This window comes from Rhinopithecus roxellana, chromosome 21 (genome assembly GCF_007565055.1).
Source record: "Rhinopithecus roxellana isolate Shanxi Qingling chromosome 21, ASM756505v1, whole genome shotgun sequence".
Taxonomy (NCBI): Eukaryota; Metazoa; Chordata; class Mammalia; order Primates; family Cercopithecidae; genus Rhinopithecus; species Rhinopithecus roxellana.
In genome coordinates this window covers 940,216-966,892 of record NC_044569.1, presented here as the reverse complement: position 1 = coordinate 966,892, position 26,677 = coordinate 940,216, and the positions used below count along the sequence as shown (strand labels likewise).

Below are 26,677 nucleotides of genomic sequence, written 5' to 3'. Positions count from 1 at the left end.
TGGTCTCGACCTCCTGACCTTGTGATCCGCCCGCCTCGGCCTCCCAAAGTGCTGGGATTACAGGCTTGAGCCACCGCGCCCGGCCCTTTTTTTGTTTTTTTAAGGCCATCTGCTGGGATCTGACACCAGGGTCAGCAGAACACCAAGCTGCTATGGCCTAGGTCCCTGGCCGAAGGGCTATGATTTCATATGGTCTGATATTTGCACGAATTCCTATGCTCCTGATTGAGGCCAATATAGCACATAGAGTGGAATAGACTACTCAGAAGCACAGGCCTATTTTGTGAGAATTGACTCTCGTAAATATGGTTCCTTTGTATGCCAGAATTTGAATTACTAAAAACAAAGTAGTTTATCCAACCTAAAGAAGTCCCACCAGTTGTCTGCCAATCAGAAGATGAAGGGAAACATAGGTCAGGTCTCCTGATGAATAACCAGCTTTTAACCAGACCAGTAGTTGACTCCTGTGTTTTTTTTTTTTTTTTTTTTCCCCCAATTTGCGCTGTTTGGTGTATGCCATTAAAGCATGTATCAGGGACTGGAGGTGAAGGTGGAAGCAGCGGGCAGGTCTTTGCCAAGTAACACAACCTATGGTAATGTGAAGAATGGCCTCACCCATCAATACCTCCCAAAGTGCTGGGATTACAGGCATGAGCCACTGAGCCCGGCCTCGTTTTTGTTGTTGTTTTTTTTTTTTTTTTGAGACGGAGTCTCGCTCTGTCACCCAGGCTGGAGTGCAGTGGCCAGATCTCAGCTCACTGCAAGCTCCGCCTCCCGGGTTCACGCCATTCTCCTGCCTCAGCCTCCCGAGTAGCTGGGACTACAGGCGCCGCCACCTCGCCCGGCTAGTTTTTTGTATTTTTAGTAGAGATGGGGTTTCACCGTGTTAGCCAGGATGGTCTCGATCTCCTGACCTCGTGATCCGCCCGTCTCGGCTTCCCAAAGTGCTGGGATTACAGGCTTGAGCCACCGCGCCCAGCCTCGTTTTTGTTTTTAAGCCATAAAATCTCCCTGAGCAAACTGACAGGCAGCTCGCTAAAATTTCGTGGAAAATGAATTGTCAGAAAAACATCAGGTCTGACAAACTTAGAGCACATTTAGTTGTACTTGCCTTGAAAGAAGGAGGGCAGGAAGGGGAAAACCCACTTATGATCACCTCTTCCCATTCTGAAATGCATAAGTACCGGCCTAGCCTCACAGTTCCGCAAATAAGGGTAGCACAGAACATATGTTCAAAAGCAGTCTGGTAGCCGGAGCAGTGGCTTAGGCCTGTAGTCCCAGCACTTTGGGAAGTCAAGGAAGAATAGAGTATCACTTGAGGCCAAGAGTTCGAGAACAGCCTGGGCAACACAGTGAGACCTTATCTCTACAAAATACAAAAAAATTAGCCTGGCATGGTGTCGTGGGCTTCATATATGCAGTTCTCAGGGAGGCTGAGGCAGGTGGGATTGCTTGAGCCCAAGTTGAGGCTGCAGTGAGCTGTGATTGTGCCATTGCATACCAGCCAGGGCTACACAGCAAGATCCCTCCCGTTTCAAAAAAAAAAAAAAAAAGTGTGGGGACCATGAATCCTAGTGATAGAATCTTGGATTCTGTCTCTAGAGGCCTCCAAGAGCGAGCCAAAGCTTTGTGTATACAGTCAGTCTGACTAAATCTAGTGGAATATTCTACAATTTCTGATGGCTCTTGCACTCTGATACACAGGAGGAAAGTGTGCAAGCAGAGGATGAAGCCCTGCATTTTTTTGGAGACGCTGGAGGGCAGTGCAGGGACTGCACCCTCCTTTTTTTTTTTTGAGACAGGGTCTCACTCGCCCAGACTAGAGCGCAGTGGCCCAATCTCAGCTCACCCGCAACCTCCGCTTCCTAGGCTCAAGGAATCTCCCGCCTCAGCCTCCCGGGTAGCTGGGATTACAGGCGCACGCCACTACCGCCCGGCTAATTTTTGTATTTCTAGTAGAGACGGGGTTTCACCATGTTGGTCAGGATGGTCTCGAACTTCTGACCTCAAATGATCCACCCGTCTCTGCCTCCCAAAGTGCTGGGATTACAGGCGTGAACCACCGCGCCCGGCCCCACCCGCCTTCTTTACATTGGCTCATATGGGAGACCAAAGGCACTTGGATTGTACGTCGCAGACAGAAGCAGCCAAAACCTACATAGCAACCAGTTGCGACAAATTTCCAAGGTAAACCACGACCGCAGGGGGCCTCGGTGGTTTTTAGCTCAAAGCGATGACCCCCGGAAGGACAAGCGGCCGCCGCTAGGGGGCGCCGCCACTTCCCCGCCAGGCGACCACCCGCGGAGGCGCGCGCGCGAGGCCTCCCACCGCGCCTGCGCTGAGGATGGACACTAGCTCGCCTTTCCCCGACGCCCAGCCGTCCGGGCCGGGGTGAAAAACTGCGTGACACGCAGTGAGCGTGGCGGCCATTTTCGTCTTCTGGGCACGTCAGCTGAGCCGGTTAGGGCTGAAGAGAAGCGTTGCGCAAGCGCACCCAAGACAGTCACAGGTAACTCCCATCTGACGAGCGAGGCGTCGCCGTCGTCGCCGGAAGTTTGGTGTTTGCGCCGCAGGGGAGGCGGCGGCCGCAGCAGTAGCAGCTGAGTGTCTTCTGATACCCGGATGTGAGGCGATCCGCTGGCTCTAGTCTGACCCTCCGCCAGGCGAAAGGAAGGTACGCCAGCGTCCCTGACGGTCCCCGCCGCCTGCGTCCTCACCTCCCTTTTGCCAGCCTCTCCAGGGAGCGGACGGTTCTCCCTCTTCCTGTTCCACCCTCGGTGGCGTGTTGCCTCGCACGCCTCTTCCTACTGCTTCGGTCCCAGCTCTTCGCGCCCCTGAGAGGGAGGCGGGAGGCTCTGGGCTCCGAGACGCCGTCGCCTGAGGTAGGCAGCTAACCTGCTCTCGCAGCCGAGCACCACCTGCCGCTGCTTGCTGAGCGGTCGGAGTTCATAAGGGTCGTGACCGCGGACGGGGCAGGGTCAGAGTTCCTAGCACGGCCGCGAGGGCTCCCGGAGCCCCGAGGTGGCGTGCAGCCATTGCTAGCACCGGGGTGGCGCCGGCGCTGGTCCCGCAGGTAGCCCCGAGCCCCGTCTCCGCCCCCGGCGTTTTCTCTTCCCAGCGCTTCCCCCGAGCCAGTCGCTCGCTCTCCCCCGCCGCAACTCGCTGACCCGGCCTGAGCCTGGAGGCCTCTGCGGGGTGCGATGTGGGGTCCTGGTTTTACAGCCTTTAGCTTGGAAGGGGAGCGGGCCCAAGGTCATACATAGAGTAACTTGGGCTGGAGATGGGGGTCTCCGCACAGGTAGGGCGGCTCTGGAGTAGAAATGAGTGCATTGAGGGCCGCAGTGAAGTTTATAGCGATGGAGAGAGGCGAGCCAAAGAGAATTGGGTCCTCGATTTTTATCACGGTTCAAGATTATTTTAATAAGGGGGTTTATTTTGCACAGGCAGAATGGGATAGCAAGTCCAACAGTTATAAGACTACCTCCTCTCCCTCCGCCTCTCAATGATGCTTCCGAAGATCCGGCGTGTACTTTATATTTCCCGGGGCGATGGGGAAGCAGCAGGGACCAGGGAGAGAGGAAGGAGGAGCTCAAGCTTTGCGATTTGAGAAGTGCTGTGAACCATGTTTTCTGTAGTTTTAGCTGCAGTGAGATTCCTTTAAACAGGAATCGCAGCACACAGTATCTAAATATTATTACAAAATGATATCTCAATAAATAACCTTCGCAGGAAACAAAAGGGCTACTTGGTGGCATAAGGTGTGGTTAGTCCCCCCCCCATTTTTTTTAAAAAAACTGGATAAAACTTGGATTTAGTTGAAAACATCCAGGTTGCGGTGAACTATGCTGTATTCATTTTGTCTTCCGATCTAGTCCTTGGTTTCTGCTTTACACAGGACACCAATACTAATAAAGTTTTAAGTTATTATTTTATTTTGAGACGGGGCCTCGCTCTGTCGCCCAGGCTGGATTGCAGTGGTGTAATCACGGCTCACTGCAGCCTTGACCTACCTCCCCGGCCTCAAGCAATCCTCACACCTCCGCCTCCCTGAGTGGCTGGGACTACAGGCGTGCGCCACCATGTTAGGCTAAGTTTTCTGTAGAGACGGAGTTTCGCCATGTTGCCCAGACTGGTCTCGAACTCCTGGGCTCAAGTGATCACCTGGACCTCCAAAAGTGCTGGGATTACAGGCCTGAGCCACTGTGCCTGGTTTTTTTTTTTTTTTTTTTTTAATTGAAAAGCAAAAAATCTAATCAATGGAATTAGACATGGGAGTAGGATGAGAAGTGTTTTAAAAAGTGCTTAATTTGGAAGCCGCAAATTGAGGCATAGAGCATGTGAGGAAATGAGGAAACTAGGACTATAATAGAGCCACTTTTTCCCTTTTAGGCAGAATGCAGAATATGACTGTTGGGTCAGATGTGTAACTTTGGAAGCACAATTCCAAAATTTGTCCTGGCTTATGAGCTAGAACTCTTTTATCATTGCTAACTGTGGAAAATATGCTATTGTTTCACCTTTCTCAGTCAATATTATAATCCTGTAGTGAACGAGTAGTTGTTTTTTTTTTTTGAGATGGAGTCTCACTCTGTCGCCTGGGCTGGACGGCAGTGGTGAGATCTCGGCTCATTGCAATCTCCGCCTCCTGTGTTCAAGCGATTCTCCTGCCTCAGCCTCCTGAGTAGCTGGGATTACAGACAGGTGCCACCACGCCCGACTAATTTTTTGTATTTTTAGTAGAGCTAGGGTTTCACCGTGTTGGCCAGGCTGGTCTCGAATTCCTGACCTCAGGTGATCCGCCTGCCTCGGCTTCCCAAAGTTCTGGGATTACAGGCGTGAGCCACCATGCCTGGCCAAGTATTTTAAATGTCCGTCCCATACAAGGTGCTGTCATTTAAATTGATGAATTGTGCTTCACAGAATAAAAAAGTACCCTAATTAATGAATACTATTAATTCTTTTGCCAAATAGTCCTTTTTAGCTTGGTAATTTATTATGCAGAGCTGATTGTATTTATTCTGTTGGTGAAGCGCTGCACAGTTCAGAATAATGGATTGCTACTTTTTCATGATTTTTTTTTTTTTTTTTTTTTTTTGAGACAGAGTCTCGCTCTGTCTCCCAGGCTGGAGTGCAGTGGCGCGATCTCGGCTCAATGCAAGCTCCGCCCACTGGGTTAACACCATTCTCCTGCCTCAGCCTCCCGAGTAGCTGGGAATACAGGCGCCCACCACCACGCCTGGCTAATTTTTTGTATTTTTTAGTAGAGACGGGGTTTCACCGTGTTAGCAAGGATGTTCTTGGTCTCCTGACCTTGTGATCCACCCGCCTCGGCCACCCAAAGTGCTGGGATTACAGGCGTGAGCCACCGCGCCGGCCTACTTTTTCATGACTTTTATTGGCAGATTTTTGTTCCACATAGAGTTCTTGGAATACCTTCTATTGAAGGTGATTAAAATTAGGTACTAGAAACCAACTCCAGTAAAATTGTTACTGTAGATAATTAACTTAAGGACTATATTACTCCTTTTGTAACCCTGACTTTCATATTTTTCTGTGGATCATTCAGTGGAAATCCTTTGGTTCTGTTTTTTCTGTATAAGTTCCGTATTATAGCAGTATTATAATACTGTAGTTACTTGGCCGGGTGCGGTGGCTCATGCCTTGTAATCCTAGCACTTTGGGAGGCCAAGGCGGGCGGAGCACAAGGTCAGGAGTTCAAGACCAGCCTGACCGACATGGTGAAACCCCACCTCTACTAAAAATACAAAAATTAGAAGGGCGTGGTGTCGGGGGCTTGTATTCCCAGCTACTAGGGAGGCCAAGGTAGGAGAATCGCTTGAACCGGGGAAGTGAAGCTTGCAGTGAGCCAAGATTGTGCCACTGCACTCCAGCCTGAGTGACAGAGCGAGACTCCGTCTCAGGAAAAAAAAAAAAAAAAATACTGTAGTTACTTTTGGCAAATAAGAGCATTCTGTTAACCCAGCCAACATGTCTTGTTTTTTCCTGAGGGGAAGGGGCATATACATCTTATGCTTGATTGCATTACAATGCTTAAAGGAAGACTTATATCCTATGCTCTCTTCAGCTTTCTTTAAACATTTATGGCAGCATATGTAAGATTCACATAAAAACTCAGAGGGTAAATTAAAAGGAGGTAATAAATACTATAATGTAGTGATTCTCAAACATTCTGGTCTTAGGATCTCCTTACACTTAAAAATTATAGGACTCCAAGTAGCTTTTGTTTATATGAGTTTATATCTATTGATAGTTACTGTATTAGGAATTAATTTCATATATATTCATATGAAATAATTAAACTACAGCTTAATATAAATAACATTTTAATTTTAATTAATTTTTTTTTTATAAGTGACGGGCTCACTGTGTTGCTTAGGCTGGCCTTGAGCTCTTGGGCTGAAGTGATCCTCTTGCCTCAGCCTCCCAAATAGGTGGGACTACAGGTGTGCACACCCAGCTTAATATATTGAATAAATGACATTTTAATGAAAAACTATATTCCAAAATAATTTAGTGAAAAAATGGTGATGGTATTACATTTTTGTAAATCTCCTTAATGTTTGGCCTGATAGAAGACAGCTGAATTCTCCTATCAATCTGTTGCTATATGTTTCTGGTTGAAGTTTATGACCAGTATGTTGGGTTGGTATTTATTTTAACTTTTTGAGATAGTTGTGATACTCTGATCCTGCAACAAAACTTAACAAGTGGTAATTTCTTAAAGGTTAGTTGCAATGTAGAATCTGAAACCATGTCTACATGTGTTTTGCATTCTGCATTAGAATTCATTGGTCTGTTTTGTACTTTTAATCTTTTACTGTCGTATGATTTTGATCTCAGGAATCCTGAGAGTCCCCATATCACATTTTGAGCACTACTGCTTTAAGGTAAATAATTGAATGTTTAGAATTAATGTAGTTATTGCAACTGAAGGGGATAATGATAAGATGAAAATTGAGTTGGCAAGTAGTTAAGCGAAGCTGGGAGTAACTAAGTAAATTAAAAAAATTTTTTTTTGAGAAGGAGTCTCGCTCTGTCTGTCACCCAGGCTGCACTATATCGGCTCACTGCAACCTCTGCCTCCAGGCTTCAAGCAATTCTCCTGCCTTAGTCTCCCGAGTAGCTGGGATTACAGGCACCTGCCATCATGCCCGGCTGTTTTTTTTATATTTTTGTAGAGATGGGGTTTTACCATGTTGGCCAAGCTAGTCTTGAACTCCTGACCTCAGGTGATCCCCCTGCCTCAGCCTCCCAAAGTGCCAGGATTACAGGCATGATCTACCATGCCTGGCCAATATTTTCTATCTTTTCATAAAAACATTTTCTCTGTAATATTATAGCTAATTATATTACAGCAAATACTTAAGCACTGGTGATATATCAGGAGCTTTTCTAGGAACTTTAAACATTTATGGCAGCATAGATAAGATTCTCACAGATTAAAAACTCAGGGTAAATTAAAAGGAGGCATTAAGTATTACTTTAATGCAGTGCTTCTCAAACTTTTTGGTCTTAGAATCCCCTTATACTCTTAAAAATTTTGTAGGACTCCAAGTAGCTTTATATTAGGAAAGGTTTCTTTTTTTTTTTTTTTTTTTGAAGAGATGGGATTTCACTGTGTTGCCCAGGCTGGTCTCAAATTCCTGGGCCCAAGGGATCAGCCCACCTTGGCCTCCCAAAGTGCTGGGATTACAGGAATGAGCCACCACGCCTGGCCCAGGAAAGGTTCCTATTATGGCATTGTTGGAGAGGATTAAATTTAACTTACTTTTATCTCCTATAAATAGTACAGTCTTTGTGACAAGTATTATTTTATTTATTTATTTATTTATTTATTTATTTATTGAGACAGAGTCTCAGTCTGTCGCCCAGGCTGGAGTACAGTGGCGTGATCTTGGCCCACTGCAAGCTCCGCCTCCTGGGTTCAGCCATTCTCCTGCCTCAGCCTCCTGAGTAGCTGGGGCTACAGGCACCTGCCACCACGCCTGGCTAATTTTTTGTGTTTTTTGGTAGAGACTGGGTTTCACCGTGTCAGCCAGGATGGTCTTGATCTCCTGACCTCGTGATCCACCTGCCTTGGCCTCCGAAAGTGCTGGGATTACAGGAGTGAGCCACAGCGCCCGGCCTTTTTCTTTTTTTCTTTTTGAGTGGGAGTCTTGCTCTTTTGCCCAGCCTAGAGTGCTGTGGCGTGATCTCGGCTCACTGCAAGCTCCGCCTCCCGGGTTCAGCCATTCTCCTGCCTCAGCCTCCCGAATAGGTGGGACTACAGGTGCCCGCCACCACGCCTGGCTAATTTTTTGTATTTTTAGTAGAGACGGAGTTTCACCGTGTTAACCAGGATGGTCTCCATTTCCTGACCTCGTGATCCGCCCACCTCTTCCCAGCATCTATCATTATATATATTTAAAATATATACCATAGGCGAGGCATGGTGGTTTACACCTGTGATCCTAGCACCTCGGAAGGCCGAGGCAGGTGGATAGCTTGAACCCAGGAGTTCGAGACCAGCTTGGGCAACATGGCCAAACCCTGTCTCTACAAAAAAACACTAGCCAGACATAGTGGTGCTCTCCTGTAGTTTTTCATATATAAAAAAGATACACATACACACACATTGTAGTTGTAGACTATTTTAGCCCATCAAAAAATCGAGTTATTAAATTAAACAAATACTTGTTGCTTTTAGGAAGATAATCTTGTCCCCATGGAAATTTGAAATTTACTGTTGTATTTTGTTCAACTAGTATTTGAAAGTTTGTTGTTATCACAAGACACTAGATTAAATTTTTCTTCAAAAATAGTTTTCAGAAGATAAATTTAGTCTTCTTTTTTTGAGATGGAGTCTCGCTCTGTCACGCAGGCTGGAGTGCAGTGGCTGGATCTCACTGCAAGCTCCGCCTCCCGGGTTCACACCATTCTCCTGCCTCAGCTTCCTGAGTAGCTGGGACTACAGGCGCCCACCACCACGCTAATTTTTGTATTTTTAGTAGAGATGGGGTTTTGCCATGTTGGCCAGGCTAGTCAAGAACTCCTGACCTCAAGTGATATTATGCATTTTAGAATGTGAGAAATACTTGGGTTACCTTAAATAATAGTAGTTCATTGGGAGGATATGTAGAAATAAAGAAGAGAAGACTGTTTACAGAGCTAGATCTTGTGGAAGAAAAGAACAGGAATCCCCAAACACTAGGCTTTGCTGAAGAACGATTCACCAGGTCTTACAGAAACCTGAATATATTTCAGGACTCAGAAGGTGGCTGAGAATAGTACAGCTCTAGCAGTTGGCTTGCCTTGTTTTAATTCCTCAAGCAGCAGGTATCCCGTAATTCCTAATTTAGTTCTTTGCTGTTATAGTAGTAGGTCTTAATCCAGGGTGATTTTGCCTCTGGGGAGACATTTTGCAGTGTCTAGAGATATTTCGATTGTGAGGAGTAGGGGAAGGGTTGCTACTGGCATCTAGTGGACGGAGGAGTTGAGGGCTGCTGCTGCTGTTGCTAAACAGGCTGCTGCTCCTCCATGCACAGGACAGCCCCCCGCCCCCGCACCCCCCCAACAAAGATTCTATGTGGTTCAAAATGTTAATGTGGTGAGATTGAAAAACCTTGCTTTATAGTGACTAGATATTGGCACCTCTTGGGTCACAAACCCACGCTTGATCTAGTTAGCTATGGGAAGCATAGCATGGTCAGGACTTTGAGAATGTAACTATGAATTGTCTGAGGTATTTTTTTTTTAAAGGAGGTGCCTGTGGGCATGGCAAGTTTTTCAGAAAGGAGTTATGAATTTGACAAGCCACTAGACTCAGATTTGCAGTCAGTACTTCTCTCGTCCCTTTGATGTGGTTAAAAGGTTGTATAGTTGAAATGCATTAAGAATTGGTAAATTATTAAGGAGATTAAGGATCTGTGGTGATCCATGTGAACTTTGAAGTTGATGATGGTGATAACAGTGTGATTGGAGAAGAAAACTATGATTGAACAGTTTCTGGTGATCAATAGGAATACAACAACGAAGAAAGAAAGTTTAATAGCAGAATGACATAAACCTTAAAAGAGACGTGTAAAGAATTTTGTGTAAGATGAAAAATGGTTGTGCTGGGGAAACTGTAGGCCCCTTGATGTGATATAGCCTGCTTAGGAGAGATATTACTTTCCTATGTCCGCTATAATAAATTATCAGAAACTTGATATCTTAAAACAATGGAAATTTATTATCTTACATTTGTTCCTTACCTTATCTGGCTTCAGGTGGTTGCCCTGGCATTCCTGGGCCTATGACCACATTGCTCCAATCTCTGCCACCATTTTTGTATTATTTTCTCTTGTCTTGTGTCTGTCTCCTTCTCTTACAGGGATATCTGTGCCACTCTCTTACAAGGATATTTGTTATTGGATTTAGGGCCTACCTGGATAATCCAGGATGATCACATCTCAATATCCTTAATTTAATTATGTCTGCAAAGACCTTTTTTCCCCCAATAAGATAGGTTCACAATCCCTAATTCAGGGATTAAGACACAGGTGTATCTTTTTTTGGGGGGGGCACCATTTAGCCACTACTGGAGAGTTTTAGAGAAAAGTGTATAAATTGAAGAGAGTGATTTTTTTTTCTTTACATTTCTTTTTTTTTTTTTTTTTTTTGCTTTGAGACAAAGTCTCGCTCTGTCACGAGGCTGGAGTACAGTGATGAGATCTTGGCTCACTGCAACCTCTGCCTCTTGGGTTCAAGTGATTCTTCTGCCTCAGCCCTCGAGTAGCTGGGACTATAGACACACGCCACCACGCCCAGCTAACTTTTTTGTGTTTTTAATAGAGACGGTTTCATCACGTTGTCCAGGATGGTCTCAATCTGTTGACTTCCTGATCTGCCCACCTCGGCCTCCCAAAGTGCTGGAATTACAGGTGTGAGCCACTGCACCTGGCCGGGAGTGAATTTTCAATTAAGGCTAGGAAGTAGAATTTGTATTGTGAAGAGATTGAAAGTAGGAAGCTGCTTTTCATAGAAAAAGGGTTCATGACTGGGTGTGGTGGATCATACCTGTATTCCCAGCACTTTGGGAGCCTGAGGCGGGTAGATCACAAGGTAAGGAGTTCGAGATCAGCCTGGCCAATATGGTGAAACCCCATCTCTACTAAAAATACAAAAATTAGCCGGGCGTGGTGGTGTGTGCCTGTAGTCCCAGCTACTGAGGAGGCTGAGGCAAGAGAATCACTTGAACCTGAAAGACAGAGGTTGCAGTGAGCTGAGATCACACCACTGTGCTTCAGCCTGGGTGACAGAGGGAGAAGCAGTCTCAAAAAAAAAGAAAAGAAAAGAAAAGAAAAAGGGTTCATGTGGGACTTGTGGATAAATTTAAGAAAGGAAGAGATCAGCAGTGTAAGAGTTAGAAGGAAGGTAGTAAGGGAAAATAACTGTTATGACAGACTTGCATTTGATTGGTGGGAATGGATCTGTGCAATTTGAAGGCCTTAGGTGTGAGAGGTCTGATGTTCTCGATAGACTTTGCCGTCTTTGCTTTGTGCCATCTTCAAGCTAAGTATTGCTGAGAACTTACTTTACTTTGTTGTCCCAGAAGAGAAATCTTTCCCAGATATTAAGATGGCTTTCTGAATTTGTACCAGTGTTTTTATTTTTTTATTTTTTTATTTTTTTATTTTTTATTTTTTATTTTTTATTTTTTTTTTGAGGCGGAGTCTCACTCTGTCGCCCGGACTGGAGTGCAGTGGCCAGATCTCAGCTCACTGCAAGCTCCGCCTCCTGGGTTTATGCCATTCTCCTGCCTCAGCCTCCTGAGTAGCTGGGACTACAGGCGCCCGCCACCTCGCCCGGCTAGTTTTGGCTAGTTTTTTGTATTTTTTAGTAGAGACGGGGTTTCACCATGTTAGCCAGGATGGTCTTGATCTCCTGACCTCGTGATCTGCCCGTCTCGGCCTCCCAAAGTGCTGGGATTACAGGCTTGAGCCACCGCGCCCGGCTGAATTTGCACCAGTGTTTTATGGAACTGAAGAGGCTTTCACAGCAGCTTGGGGAAAAAGTCCTTCAGTAAATTATGTTGGGATTGAGAGGTATACTGGGCTTGATTCTGCAGTAAATCTGATGGAATTACTGTACCTTGAGATGGCTAGAAGTTTCCAGTGGTATGTTGAAATACAAGACAATTGGATAGGAGACTATTTAAAGGCAATAAATAAATAAATAACAAAGTAAAGAAAAAAGTAAAAGAAAAAAACATCAAGATGAGGTTGGGCAAAATAGTCCTAGGGTTGTGTAGGAAAAAGGCTGATTAATTTTTTTTTTTTTTTTTTTTTTTTTTTGAGGCGGAGTCTCGCTCTGTCGCCCAGACTGGAGTGCAGTGGCCAGATCTCAGCTCACTGCAAGCTCCGCCTCCCGGGTTTACACCATTCTCTTGCCTCAGCCTCCCGAGTAGCTGGGACTACAGGCGCCCGCCACCTCGCCTGGCTAGTTTTTGTATTTTTTAGTAGAGACGGGGTTTCACCGTGTTAGCCAGGATGGTCTGGATCTCCTGACCTCGTGATCCGCCCCTCTCGGCCTCCCAAAGTGCTGGGATTACAGGCTTGAGCCACCGCGCCCGGCCAGGCTGATTAATTTTAAAAAGTGACTTGGAGGGGGAAAGTGGCTACATTGAAGTGATAGGGTAATTGTTTTTATTTGACTTGTTGATGTTATCTTTTTTTAAATTTTTTTTTTTTGAGATGGAGTCTTGCTGTCTTGCCCAGGCTGGAGTGCAGTGGTGCAATATTGGCTCACTGTAGCCTACACTTCCCAGGTTCAAATGATTCTCCTGCCTCAGCCTCCTGAGTAGCTGGGATTACAGATGTGCACCACACCTGGCTAATTTTTGTATTTTTAGTAGAGATGTGGTTTCACCGTGTTGGCCAGGCTGGTCTCAGACTCCGGACCTCAGGTGACCTGCCAACCTCGGCCTCCCAACGTGCTGGGCTTATAGGCGTGAGCCACCGTGCCCAGCCGATGTTACCTATTATTAACATTTCTAAAATTAAATCATCTTTGTATCCTATTTATTTATTTGACATGGAGTCTCACTCTGTTGCCCAGCTTGGAGTGCAGTGGTGTGATCAAGGCTCACTGCAGCCTCCCACCTCAGCCTCACAAGTAGATGGGACTATAGGTGAACACCACTATGCCCGGCTAATTTTTGTATGTTTTGTAGAGCTAAGGTTTCGCCATGTTGTCCAGGCTAGTCTCAAACTCCTGTGCTCAAGAGATTTGCATGCCTAGGCCTCCCAAAGTGTTAGTATTACAGGCGTGAGCTGTCATACCTGGCCCATTTTTCTCTATGGTTGGCTGTTTTATTAATTTGTAGGATACCTTATACATATTGTATAATCTGTGTATACCAATCCTTTGTAAGTTAATATTTTCACTTTTCACATTTTAGGTCTATAGTCAGTCCATTTGCCGTAGACTTTAGTATTGTATGAGGTAGGGATACAATTTCTTTTTCTTTTCTTTTTTTTTTAGAGTAAAGTAAAAGCAAGTTTATTAACGAAGTAAAGGAATAAAAAATGACTACCCCTTAGGCAGAGCAGCCTAGGGATCCAATTTCATTTTTCCCCCATGTGATATTCAGTTATCCCAGTACTATTTCTTTAAGGTGACAGTGCTGTCTCTTATAAACCAAATGATCATATATATTAAATACTTGGTTTGATTCTGGTCTTTTTTTTTTTTTTTTTTGAGATGGATCCTTGCTGGGTTGCCCGGACTGGAGTGCAGTGGCTGTTTGTCGGCAGGATCATATCACAGTCTAGGCTCAAACTTTTGGGCTCAAGTGATCCTCTCACATGAGCCTCCTGAGTAGCTGGGACTATAGGCATGCGTCAACAGACCCAGGGGCACCTTGTGTTTTGTTGTTGTTGTTGTTGTTTGTTTGTTTTTTGTTTCGAAGTTTCGCTATGTTGCCCAGGCTGGAGTAGAACTCCTGGCCTCAAGTGATCCTTCTGCCTCAGCCTCCCAAGTAGCTGAGATCATAGGTGTGTGCCACCACACCTGGCTAATTTATTTTTTGTAGACATAGGGTCTTGCTATGTTGCCCAAGCTGGTCTTGAACACCTGGGCTCAGGCAATTCTCCCACGTTGGCCTCCGAAAGTGCTGGGATAATAGGCATGAGCCACTACACCTGGCTACTTTTATCTTTTTTAAAGAAGTTTTTAATGAGAGAGGACTCAAATTATTAAAATAAGGAATGAGAGCTATTACCAAAATAAAAAGAGTTAAAAGGGAATATGAATAGTGGTATGCTAACAATTTCGATAACCTAGATAAAATAGACAAGTTCCTATAAACTGACTCACGAAGAAATAGAAAATCTGAATAGACCTATAACAAAGAGATTGAATAAAAATACCTCCAAAAATGAAAAGCCCAGGCTCAGATGGCTTCACTGACGCAATCTACCAAACATTTAAAGAAGAATTAACACCAATCCTTCATAGACTATTCAGAAAATAGAAAAGGAAGGATCTCTTAGTTCATTTTATGAGGCCGATATTACCTTAGTACTAAAAAGACATCACAGTACTAAAAAGACCTTAGTACTAGGCAAAGACATCACAAGAAAACTACAGATTAATATTTCTTATTAATATATCCACACAAATCCTCAACTAAATATTTGTAGACTGAGTCCAGCAACTTATAAAAATGATAATACACAATGACCAAGTTGCATTTATCCCTGCAGTGTACAGTTGGTTCATCATATGGAAATCAGTATGACACACCATGTTGACAGAATAAAGGAAAGAAACGGACGTTATTACCCCAATAGATGCAGAAAAAAAATCTGACAAAATCCAATATCCTTTCATGATAAAACTGCTAAACAAACTAGAAATAGAAGGGCATCTGTGAAAAATCCACATCTAACATCATACTTAATGGTATGCAAGACTGAAAGCTTTCCCCCTAAACTTAGGAATAAGATGAAGATACCTGCTCTTGCCACTTCTTTCAACAGTTGAAAGGAGGAGATTTCCACTGGAGGTTCTAGCCAAGGTAGATTGACAAAAGGAAAAGAAATAAAAGGCATCCAGTTTGGAAAGGAAGCAGTAAAACTCTCTGTCTTTGCAGATGACATGGTCTTACATGTAGGAAATCCTAAGAAATTCACATAAAAAACCTATTAGAACTAATTAAATTTAACAATGTTACAGGACACAAGATCAGTTTACAAAAATTAATTTTGTGTATACTGTGATGAACCATCAAAAAAGGAAATTAAGAAAATAATTATTTTAATAAATCAGTATATGGAAGAGATACCTGCATTCCCATGTTCATTGCTGCACTCTTCACAATAGGCAAGACATGGAATCAACCTAAGTAAGTAAGTATTAATCAGCAGATGAATGGATAAAGAAAATGTGGTATGGAATGGAATATTATTCAGCCATAAAAATATGAAATCTTGTCTGCAGCAACATGGATAAAACTGGAAGACATTATGTTGAGTGAAATAGCCAGGCATGGAAAAATTTACTGCATATTCTCGTTCGTATGTGGGAACCACAAAAAAGTTGATCCCATGGAGGTAGAGAGTAGCATAGTGGTTACCAGAGGCTTAAGAAGGGTGTGGAGAGGAGAGGATGGAGAGAAGGTGGTTAATGGTTATAAAAATACAGTTAGAAGGAATAAGTTCTAGTGCTTGGTAGCTCACTAGGGTGACTGTAGTTAATAATTTATTGCATATTTCAAAATAACTAGAAGAGATTTGAAATGTTCCTAATACAAGTAATAAGTGTTTGAGGTGATGAATTATCCCAGTTACCATGATTTGATTATTACATGGTTGTATGTCTGCATCAAAATGTCACATATACCCCAGAAATATGTACAGTCATTATGTATCAATAAAAAAAATTCTTTTAGGCTGCGCTCAGTGGCTCAAACACCTGTAATCCTAGCATTTTGGGAGGCCGAGGTGGGAGAATGGCTTGAGCCCGGGGGGTTTGAGACCAGCTTGGGCAACACAGGGAGACCCCATCTCTACAAAAAATAAAAAAATTAGTCCGGTAAGGTGGCATGCGCCTGTGGTCCCAGCTACCCAGGAGGCTGAGATGGGATGATCACTTGGGGACAGGAGTTTGAGACTTGCCTGGGCAACATAGAGAGACATAGTCTCTCTCTCTCTTATTTTTTTTTTTCTGAGACGGAGTCTGGCTCTGTTGCCTAGGTTGGAGTGCAGTGGCGGGATCTTGGCTCACTGCAACCTCCGCCTCCCGGGTTCAAGCAGTTCTTTGCCTCAGCCTCATGAGTAGCTGGGATTACAGGCACCTGCCACCACACCCAGCTAATTTTTTGTATTTTTTTAGTAGAGACGGAGTTTCACCATCTTTGCCAGGCTGTTCTTGAACTCCTGACCTCGTGATCCACTTGCCTCGGCCTCCCAAAGTGCTGGGATTACAGCAGTTGTGTAATGTTTTACATATAGTAGTGAAAAATCATCACAGGTTTTTTTTGTTGTTGTTGTTGTTGAGATGGGGGTCTCACTGTGTCACCCAGACTGGATCACAGCTCACTGCCAGCCTCTGTCTCCTTGGGCTCAGGTGATATTCCCACCTCAGCCTCTGAAGTAGCTGGGACTACACATGTGCCACCACACCAGGCTAATTTTTGTATTTTTTGAAGAGGCAGAGTTTCATCATGTTGTCCAGGCTGGTCTCAAACTCCTGGGCTCAAGTGATCCTTCCACCTCCACCTCCCAAAGTGCTGCAATTACAGGGGTGAGCCACTGCACCTGACTCGGCCATTTTTTAGTCTAGCTTCGTCTAAGTTGTTTTAATGTATCAATTAATAGTGATATTTTTGTATTCTTATTTTTTTTCCAACAGATTGTCTTTGGCTATAGAGTTGTTTTTTTTTTTAAAGATTAAACATACAGGAAATGATAAGTATCATTCATTAGAAGCATCATCCATCAATCAACTTGAAGAAAAAGGTGATATACTATTTCTTTAAGGTAAGTGGCGTATAATTTTATGATTTAGTATCTTCCAAGATGATTGATCAGTGTGCCAAATATACTTTATATTTTCAGAGAATTTTAACTTACATTTTTATTTTTCAACACGGTTATATGTCTACGTGATAAAACATTTCAGTGGGTATATAGTGAAAAGTAAGCTTTTCTCATACTCCTGGCACTTGGTCTAGTAATTCTCTTGTTTAAACATCATCACTATTATTAGTTGGTGTCTCCTTCCAGATATGTTTTGTGCATAAACAGGCATATGATTCTGTATATTTTCTTCCTTCCACCATCTCCCATTTCTCTCTTTACATAAAGGGAGACATGCTATAATCTCTCTTCTGCACTTTGTTTTTTTGGTTTAATAATGTTTCTTAGTCATAGGTTCATATAATGTATATCTCTTTGTTGGACGGCTTTATTAAAGCATAATTTATATATAAGAAACTGCACTCTCTTAAAATTACAATTTGGTAGTTTTTGACAGATTTAAATATTCATGGAATCACCACTACAGTTAAGATAAAGAACATTTCTGTCACCTCCAGAAGTTAATCTCTCTCTCTCCACTCTGGATCCCAGGCAATGACTGAGCTGCTTTTTGTCACTGTAGATTAGTTTGCTTTCTCTAGAATTTCTTTTATTTTTTTTTTAGACAGAGTTTCGCTCTGTTGCCCAGCCTGGAGTGCAGTGGCATGATCTCGGCTCACCGTAACCTCTGCCTCCTGGGTTCAAGCGGTTCTCCTGCCTCAGCCTCCTGAATAGCTGCGATTACAGGCATTCGCTACCATGCCTGGCTAATTTTTGTATTTTTAGTAGAGATGGGGTTTCACCATGTTGCCCAGGCTAGTCTCAGGCTCCTGACCTCACATGATCTGCCTGCCTTGGCCCCCCAAAGTGCTGGGATTACAGTGTGAGCCACCCTGCCTGGCCTAGAATTTTTTCTTTCTTTTTTATTTGTGCCTTTATAAGACAGTTTCATGAAAAGTGGAATCATACAGTATGTACTCTTTTGTGTCTAGCTTTTTCATTCAGAATGATTGCAAGATTCATCCATATTGTTTACTATTAGTAGTTTGTTTCTGTTGATTTTGTTGTTGTTGTTTTTGAGACAGAGTCTCACTCTGTCGCCCAGGCTGGAGTACAGTGGCATGATTTCGGCTCACTGCAACCTCCACCTCTTGGGTTCAATCAATTCTCCTGCCTCAACCTCCTGAGTAGCTGGGATTACAGGTGCCCGCCCACTAATTTTTGTGTATTTGTAGAGACAGGGTTTCACTATATTGGCTAGGCTGGTCTCGAACTCCTGACCTCAGGTGACTTGCCCACCTTGGCCCCCCCCAAACTGCTGGGATTACAGGCATGAGCCACTGTGCCTGGCTGTTTCTACTAATTGTTGAATGGTTTCTGTTGATTTTGTTTATCCATTCACCTGACTTTGGGTTGTTTTCACATTTTGGTTATTGTGCATAAAGCTGTTCATTTTCTTTTGTGTATTTGTTTTGTTTGTTTGTTTTGAGATGGAGTCTTACTTGTTTGCCCAGGCTAGAATGCAGTAGTGCCATCTCAGCTCACTGCAACTTAACGCCTCCTGGTTCAAGCAATTCTCCTGCCTCAGGCTTCCGAGTAACTGGGATTACAGATGCCCACTGCCACACCTGACTAATTTTTTTTGTGTGTTTTTAGTAGAGACAAGGTTTTACCATGTTGGTCAGGCTAGTCTCAAACTCCTGACCTCAGGTGATCTGCCTGCGTTGGCCTCCCAAAGTACTGGGATTATAGGAGTGAGCCACCGTGCCCAGCCTCTTTTGTCTATTTAGATACCTAATAGTTTCAGCACCATTTGTTGAAAAGACTTTCTGGGGCCAGGTGCAGTGGCTCACGCCTGTAATCCCAGCACTTTTGGAGGCCGAGGTGGGCCGATCATGAGGTCAGGAGTTCGAGACCAGCCTGACCAACATGGTGAAAACCTGTCTCTAAAAATACGAAATTAGCCAGGCGTGGTGGCGTGCGCTTGTAATCCTAGTTACTCAGGAGGCTGAAGCAGGAGAATCGCTTGAACCCAGGAGGCGGAGGTGCAGTGAGCCAAGATGGTGCCACTTCACTCCAGCCTGGGCGACAGAGGGAGATTCCATCCCCCCCAAAAAAAAGAAAAGAAAAGGCTTTCTTTCCCTCTTTGACTTGTCTTGGCACTTTTGTTGAAAATTAACTGACCATACATGTGTAGTCTGTTTCTGGGTTCTCTTTTCTGTTTTGTTGATCTCTGTGTCTTGTGATTGTTATACTGTGTTGATTTTTGTAGCTGTATAGTAAATCCTGAAATTGGATAGTGTTAGTATTTCAGTTCTGCTTTTTTTAAAAAATATTTTGGTTATTGTACATAGTTTGCATTTTCATACACATTTTAAAATCAGGCTGTCGATTTCTGTATAAAAAGCCTGTGGGAGCCAGGTGTAGTGGTGCATGCCTGTAGTCTTAGCTACTTGGGAGGCTGAGGTAGAAGGATCACTTGAGCCCAGAAGTTTGAGGCTGCAGTGAGTTATGATTACACCACTGCACCCTAGCCTGGGTGACAGAGAGAAACTCTGTCTCTAAATAAAAATAAAAATAAAAATTGGACCTATAGGTCTATTAAAAAGAAAAGCCTGTAGGAATTTTGCCTGGAATTGATTTGAGTCTCAGCTCTACCTTGACGTGATTGCATGGTATTCTGTTGTACAAATGTATCATCAATTCTTTTTTTTTTTTTTTTGAGACGGAGTCTCGCTCTGTTGCCCAGGCTGGAGTGCAGTGGCCAGATCTCAGCTCACTGCAAGCTCCGCCTCCCAGGTTCACACCATTCTCCTGCCTCAGCCTCCTGAGTAGCTGGGACTACAGGCGCCCGCCACCTCGCCCGGCTAGTTTTTTGTATATTTTAGTAGAGACAGGGTTTCACCATGTTAGCCAGGATGGTCTCGATCTCCTGACCTCGTGATCCGCCCGTCTCGGCCTCCCATAGTGCTGGGATTACAGGCTTGAGCCACCGTGCCCGGCCTCATCAATTCTATAAACAGTGTTAGAGTGATGGTTGTTTGTTGGGCGGGGGATTTCAATCTTTGTTGAAACATTGTTGCAATGAGTTTTGTAGCTGCATGTGTCTTGTGCACTTGTGCAAGTATAACTGTAATATAAAGTCCTGGAAATGAAACTGTTTTTGTTTTTTGAGACAGAATTTCGCTCTTGTTGCCCAGGCTGGAGTGCAACAGTGCGATCTTGGCTCACTGCAATCTCTGCCTCCTGGCTACAAGCGATTCTCCTTTCTCAGCCTCCCAAGTAGTGGGATTACAGGCATGCACCTCCATGCCTGGCTAATTTTGTGTGTTTTTAGGAGAGATGGGGTTTCTCCTTGTTGGTCAGGCTGATCTTGAACTCCCGACCTCAGGTGATCTGCCTGCCTTGGCCTCCCAAAGTGCTGAGATTGCAGGTGTGAGCCATTGCGCCAGGCCTGAAATGAAACTTTGAAAATTAGCATTTATAATTTTGATAGGTGGACTGTCCTGCATAGACATTGAATCACTTTTAGTAATGTAAGGTACCTGACACAAATATTTACCAAGAGTGTATTGTTAAACTTCCTGATCTTTGGCCAGTCTGATAGGTGAAAAATGATATTTTGTGCTGGTTTTTTTTTTTTTTTTTTTTGAGACAGAGTCTTGCTCTGTCGCCCAGGCTGGAGTGCAGTGACCGGATCTCAGCTCACTGCGAGCTCCGCCTCCTGGGTTTATGCCATTCTCCTGCCTCAGCTACCCGAGTAGCTGGGACTACAGGCGCCCGCCACCTCGCCCGGCTAGTTTTTTTGTATTTTTTAGTAGAGACCAGGTTTAACCGTATTAGCCAGGATGGTCTCGATCTCCTGACCTCATGATCCGCCCGTCTCGGCCTCCCAAAGTGCTGGGATTACAGGCTTGAGCCACCGCGCCCGGCCTATGTTGGTTTTAATTTGTATTATTATCTTGTTATCTATTATACCAGCCATTTATAGTTTTTTCCCTGTAAATATATTTTGGTTATTAGCTTTTGCTATTTCTTGCCAGTATTTTTCCTCAGTTTTGCCCTTCAAACTTGGCTTCTGAATTTTATGACAAGGCTTAAAAGGCCTTTCTCACTGTTAAAACAAATATTTAAGGATTTCCTGGCCAGACAAGGTGGCTCATGCCTGTAATGTAAGCACTTTGGGAGGCCGAGGCGGGAATATCACCTGAGGCCAGGAGTTCGAGACCAGCCTGGCTAACATGGTGAAACCCCATTTCTACTAAAAATACAAAAAATTACCCGTACGTGGTGGTGCACACCTATAATCCTAGCTACTCGGGAGGCTGAGGTGGGAGAATCGCTTGAACCCAGAAGGTGGAGGATGCTGTGAGCCAAGATTGCACCATTGCACTCCAGCTTGGGTAATGAGCGAAACTCCATCTCAAAAAAAAAAAAAAAAAAAAAAAAAAAAAGATTTCCCATACTTAGCTGTGTTTTAACGTTTTTATTTTAATGATTAAAACATTTTTCTTGAACATTTTCTTATTCTTTTTTTTTTTTTTTTTTTTTTTTTGAGACGGAGTCTCGCTCTGTCGCCCAGGCTGGAGTTCAGTGGCGCGATCTCGGCTCGCTGCAAGCTCTGCCTCCCGGGTTCCTGCCATTCTCCTCCCTCAGCCTCCCGAGTAGCTGGGACTACAGGCACCCGCCATCTCGCCCGGCTAGTTTTTTGTATTTTTTAGTAGAGACGGGGTTGCACCGTGTAGACCAGGATGGTCTTGATCTCCTGACCTCGTGATCCACCCGTCTCGGCCTCCCAAAGTGCTGGGATTACAGGCTTGAGTCACCGCGCCTGGCCCATTTTCTTATTCATAAACTAGAATAGGTTACCTGGATGGTTACCCAGTTTTTCTAACACAAATTAATTAACTCATTAATTAATTTATTTATTGGAGATGGGTTCTCTCTTGCCCAGGCTGGAGTGTAGTGGCATAATCACGGCTCACTGAAGCCTTGATCTCCCAGGCTTAAGCGATCCATCCATCTCATCTTCCTGAGTAGCTGGGACTACAGTTACACACCACGCCTGGCTGATTTTTTTTTTTTTTTTTTTTTGAAGTATAGATGAGATCTCACTGTGTTGCCCAGTCTGGTCTCAAACTCTGATTAATAAATTTTTCTTTGAGATGGAATCTTGCTATGTTGACCAGGCTAGTGTCAAACTCCTGGGCTCAAGCTATCCTCCTGCCTCATCTCTGGAGTAGCTGTTATTACAGGTGTGTGTGCCCAGCTAACAGCAATTGTTGAGTAATCTTTTTTCATTAATTTGAAATGAATGAAATGAATACCACCTTTATAAGTACTAAATTCCCTGATGGATTAGGGCCTATTTTTATTTTTGTTTCATTTATTTGTTTTTTGAGATAGAGTCTTGCTCTGTCGCCCAGGCTGGAGGGCAATGGTACCATCTCACCTCACTGCAACCTCTGCCTCCTGGGTTCAAGCAATTCTCCTGCCTCAGCCTCACGAGTATCTGGCATTACAGGCGCCCACCACCATGCCCAGCTAATTTTGTATTTCAGGCCTGTTTTTAGAATCTGTTTTGTTCTGTTAATCTCTACAAATTGGTATGTTGGAACTAAACTGTTAAATATTACAGCTAAGTGTATTTTAATATTAGTGTAAATCTCCCGTTTTTTTGTTTTTTGAGACAGATTCTCACTCTGTCGCCCAGGCTGGAGTGCAGTGACGCGATCTCGGCTCACTGCAAGCTCCACCTCCTGGGTTCACGTCATTCTCCTGCCTCACTGCCTCAGCTTCCCTAGCAGCTGGGACTACAGGCGCCCGCCACCATGCCCAGCTAATTTTTTTGTATTTTTAGTAGTTGCCAGGTTTCACCATGTTAGCCAGGATGGTGTCGATCTCCTGACCTTGTGATCAGCCTGCCTTGGCCTCCCAAAGTGCTGGGAATACAGGTGTGAGCCACTGCGCCCGGCCTACCATGTTATTTTTATTTATTTATTTTTTTGAGACGGAGTCTCGCTCTGTCGCCCAGGCTGGAGTGCAGTGGCCGGACCTTGGCTCACTGCAAGCTCCGCCTCCCGGGTTTATGTCATTCTCCTGTCTCAGCCTCTGAGTAGCTGGGACTACAGGCACCCACCACCTCACCCGGCTAGTTTTTTGTATTTTTTAGTAGAGACGGGGTTTCACCATGTTAGCCAGCATGGTCTCGATCTCCTGACCTCGTGATCCGCCCGTCTCAGCCTCCCAAAGTGCTGAGCCTCCCAAAGTGGTTACGGGGCGGTAACCGCGCCCGGCTACTGTGTTATTTTTTAAGTTGATTTTTGTGTGTGCTTGTGCACATTTGTGCATGTCTGTGTACGTTTGTGCATGTCTTTGTACGTGTGTGCATGTCTGTGTATTGCTATAAATGGCATGTGGTATTTTCTGTTATGTATTTCATCTTATTGTTTATATAGTTAGAGCTTTGCTTGCTGAATTTAATGGAAGACTTGTGCAATTCCATAAAACATGATACTTGGTTTTGGTTTGTGCATTCTGAAACCTGATGATAATAAGAAAAATATATTTGAAAATATCCTCAGTTCATTAACTGCCAGGTCATTCCTTTTATTGGCATGAGTAGACAATCAAGAGTGACTGTGTATCTGTATTATCAATAGTAATTCTTGGCCGGGTGTGGTGGCTCGTGCCTGTAATCCTAGCACTTTTTTTTGGGAGGCTGAGGCAGGCAGATTGCCTGGGCTCAGGAGGTCGAGACCAGCCTGGGCAACACCGTGAAACTCTGTCTCTACTAAAATACAAAAAATTAGCTGGGCGTGAGTAAAAAATTACTCACAAAAAATAATTCTTTTTTTTTTTTTTTTTTGAGATGGAGTTTCGCTCTTGTTGCCCAGGCTGGAGTGCAGTGGCGCCATCTCAGCTTACTGCAACCTCCGCCTCCTGGGTTCAGGAAATTCTTCTGCCTCAGCCTCCCGAGTAGCTGGGATTACAGGTATGCGCCACCATGGCCAGCTAATTTTGTATTTTTAGTACAGATGGGGTTCCTCCATGTTGGTCAGGCTAGTCTCGAACTCCTGACCTCAGGTGATCTGCCTGCCTTGGTGACTCATGCCTGTAATCCCAGCACTTTGGGAAGCCGAGGCAGTTGGATTACCTGAGGTCAGGAGTTCGAGATCAGCCTGACCAATACACTGAAACCCCATCTCTACTAAAAATACAAAAAACATTAGCCGGGTGTGGTGGCACGTGCCTGTAATCCCAGCTACTCAGGAGGCTAAGGCAGGAGAATTGCTTGAACCCGGGAGACAGGTTGCAGTGAGCCAAGATTGCGCCACTGCACTCCAGCCTGAGCAACAGAGTGAGAAAATAAAATAAAAAATAAATAAATAAATGTTTTCATCCATTGTTCTAGGTACTCTTAGGTCCCCTCCCTGCTTTGTGTGTGCGTGCGTGTGTGTGTGTGTGTGTGTGTGTGTGTGTCAGTGTGTCAGAATCTCGCTGTATTGCCCAGGCTGGAGTACAGTGAGTGGCATGATCTCGGCTCACTGCAACCTCTGCCTCCTTGGTTCAAACTATTTTCCTGCCTCAGCCTCCTGAGTAGCTGGGATTACAGGTGCCTGCCTCCATGCCCAACTAATTTTTTTGTATTTTTAGTAGAGACAGGGTTTCACCATGTTGGCCAGGCCGGTCTTGAACTCCTGACCTCGTGATTCACCTGCCTCGGCCTCCCAAAGTGCTGGGATTATAGACATGAGCCACTGTGCCTGGCCCCATTTTTTTGTTTTTGTTTTTTAAAGAGATGGTGTCTTACTTTGTCACTCAGTCTGGAGTGCAGTGGCATGATCATAGTTCACCGCAGCCTCAGACTCCAGAGCTCATGTCATCCTCCTGCCTCAGCCTCCTGAGTAGCTGGGCCTGTCTGTAGGCATGTGCTACCATGCTCAGCTTACTGGAACATTTTTTTGGCCAGGTACAGTGGCTCATGCCTGTAATCCTAGGACTTTAGGAGGCCAACGTGCGTGGATCACTTGAAGTCAGGAGTTTGGGACCAGCTTGGCCAACATGGTGAAACTCCATCTCTACTAAAAATACAAAAAAGGCCAGGCGCAGTGGCTCATGCCTGTAATTGCAGCACTTTGGGAGGCTGAGGCAGGCAGATCATGAGGTCAGGGGTTCAGGACCAGCCTGGCCAACGTGATGAAACCTGATCTCTACTAAAAAGACAGAAAAATTAGCCGGTCGTGGTGGCACGTGCCTGTAATCCCAGCTACTCAGGAGGCTGAGGCAGGAGAATCACTTGAACCCAGGAAGTGGAGGTTGTAGTAAGCCGAGATCGTGCCACTGCACTCCAGCCGGGGCAACAGAGTGAGACTCCATCTTGGTGGGGGGGCGGCGGGAAGTAGCCAGGTGTGGTGGTGCATGCCTGTAGTTCCAGCTGCTTAGGAGGCTAAGGCACGAGAATTGCTTGAACTTGGGAGGTGGAGGTTGCAGTGAGCTGAAATTGTGCCGCTGCATTCTATCCTGAACAACAAAGCGAGACTCTGTCTCAAAAAAAATTTTTTTTTTCTTTTCTTTTCTTTTTTTTTTTTTTTTGTGATCTTACTCTGTTACTCAGGCTGGTCTGGAACTTTTGGCCTCAAGTGATCCTCCTGCCTCAGCTTCCCAGAGTAGCTGGGATTATAGATGTGCCACTGCACCTGGCAGTCTTGACCCTTTTAATCTGGAAACTCATGTCATTCAGGTCTAGGAAAATTTCTTGAGTTCTTGATTTTTGTTTTTTTTTTCCACAGTGCTTTTTTTCTGTTCCCTGAAAGGTCCAGTTAATGGCCTGTTGGACCTCATCGCTTGTCCTCTAATTTTCCTATTTTTTTTCTCCCATGTGCCATCTTAGTCATTTTGATGTACTTTATAGGAGAGCTCCTTATCTTTACCTTCTGATGTGTCTGTTGACTTTTTCATTGTTTTCTATAGTGTTTTTAATTTTCAAGAGTTCTTTTTTGTATGCTGTTCTTGTATATCTGTTTCATGACAAATTAGCTTATTTTTAGTTTTTGTCTCTAATTTTTTCTTCAAAGCTACTTTTTCCTGTTTTTTCTTCATATGAAGGTTTTTCTTGTGTTTGTGGTGATTCTTGTTTAACTGCTCATGGTTAAAAGTGGTTGGAAATTGTGTGTATTTGGATGGTGCAGTGACAGATAGACTCCTGACTATAGGGTGTGTGTTTGTGTTTGTGCCTTAGTGATTATAGGTAGATGTTATCAGTATTTTTAGGTATTTTCTCTAGGGCTTGCCAAATTCAGTAGTACTCATCTTCAGAACACAATATTTCCATTTCCTTAGTAGAAGGTATATGCTTGGAGCCTCTAGGAGCTATCCTCTAGGAGCCTTGGTGAGTAAGTAAAGAGGGTTTTGAATGTACAGAGTGGGTTTCAGCAATCAGTGTGTATATTCCTATTTATTTCTTCTGTTATCGGTGTGATACTTCCATCCTCAACTGTGCCTGTTGAGCCTGCAGACCTCCTAGAGATTTATACCTCTAGCCTTCTGAGTGCTAGTAATGGGAATGGCAATCTGGGAGTCTATCTGCTTTTTTCTTTTTTTGTGTGTGGAAT

General features: G+C 44.3%; 1 protein-coding gene across 10 annotated transcripts in view; it reads left to right on the top strand.

The window, feature by feature from the left end:
• Positions 1-2,306: 2,306 nt before the first annotated feature.
• Positions 2,307-26,677, top strand: part of ESCO1 (establishment of sister chromatid cohesion N-acetyltransferase 1) — a 95,043-nt gene continuing 70,672 nt past the window's right edge. For 6 of the 10 annotated variants that reach the window (XR_004055676.1, XR_004055677.1, XR_004055678.1 and 3 more), the window contains exons 1-2: positions 2,310-2,674; positions 16,897-17,024. The gene's annotated coding sequence lies outside the window, so the exon portion shown is untranslated. Of the gene's footprint in view, positions 2,883-16,896; positions 17,025-26,677 lie in introns of all 10 variants that reach the window. The other 4 variants (XM_010354883.2, XM_010354882.2, XR_746974.2 and 1 more) reach the window with 3 other exon arrangements.